The sequence below is a fragment of the Penaeus japonicus genome, unplaced genomic scaffold (genome assembly GCF_977035675.1).
Source record: "Penaeus japonicus unplaced genomic scaffold, GWHDUDI00000001_assembly GWHDUDI00000003, whole genome shotgun sequence".
In the NCBI taxonomy this organism is placed as follows: Eukaryota; Metazoa; Arthropoda; class Malacostraca; order Decapoda; family Penaeidae; genus Penaeus; species Penaeus japonicus.
Genome location: NW_028234405.1, coordinates 42,531,736 through 42,533,064, shown reverse-complemented (window position 1 = coordinate 42,533,064; position 1,329 = coordinate 42,531,736).

Genomic DNA, 1,329 nt, shown 5'->3' with positions numbered 1-1,329 from the left:
GAATATGGCAGTGAATTAAGGCAAACAATTGATCTAACTGATTGTTGTTTGTTTGTTTGTTTTCAGCCATGACAAAGGGGTCAGAAGGTGAATGGCTAAATACTCTACTGTGTTGATGCAATGATGGAGAAACACTAGACACAAAGTATATTGAAAGATAAGACAACATCTTCAGGTCTGATGAGGAAAGGGGGAGGAGGTTTTATAAGAAAGTGAGGCAGCAACAAGGAACAAGATGGGCAGGTAACCAGAAACGAAAGCAGGTCAGGTCAGGTCAAGTTGCAGAGTCGGACGGTCTGTGGGTAAGATGACCGGCGCAAGAGCACAGTCTTAATTAATGTAAGAAACAAGGAGATTGTCCACAGGAGAAAAAAAAAACACTGCTGTGGTTTAAATTAGGTAGCCTGTTAATGGGGAAGGAATCCACAAATCTGCGGGTGTGGATATCAGTGGAAGGAGACAATGTGAGCTGGTGACCAATTCATCCGGTGACCTATGCCTTAATGATGTCAGAAGAGTGCGTTGTTGGTGTGTCCCCTGAATACAGTGTACTTGTGCTGAGAGACATGCTTGGTGGGACAGATGGTGGGTCTCTCCGTAATATTGCCCGTCGCAGGAGGAGCAACGAATGGCGTAGGTGCCTGTCTTTGTAAAGAAGGAAAGAAGGAGTAGACCAGATTGCGGCGGAGAGTGTTCACTTGGCGAAAGATCAGCTTGCAGTTTATAGGGAGAAGGGAGTGACGGAGAGTGAGGACTTCATCGGTGTTGGGCAGGCTGAGAACAAGCAGGTGAGGAGTATCTTTGGGTGAAGTGTCATGGTAGAAGGTGCGTCGAGTGCTTGAGAAGACGATGAAGGTAGCCCTGTTTGCTGAATGACCGATGTTGAACATAGGAGTATCACAGATGCGGACAGTACGAAGAGGCAATATCTACAGAAGGTGTTGCTGGGTAATGAAAATAATTGGCTCATGTTTTAGTACTATTCTACAGATCTTGCTATGTGATATACGTGACTTTCGTGATTGTATATATCTACCCTGTCAAGTAGGAAGTAGGACATCCATGAAATGCCAGTACATTATTTTTTCTTATAAGTTATAGATAATTAAATAGTAGAGACATACATTGCGCGGTCCATTAGACTTAGACAAGGTTATTGAGACATGTGGTTACTTCCATCTCCAAAGGATGAGATGACACAAGTTACCCTCACCTCTGTCATAATACCTCTTTGGCGTCACATATTACTACACAGAATATATCACATGTGCACGACATTCGCTCGTGTTTCAGAGAGAGGGAGAGCGAGAGAACTGCAACCTGGACCAC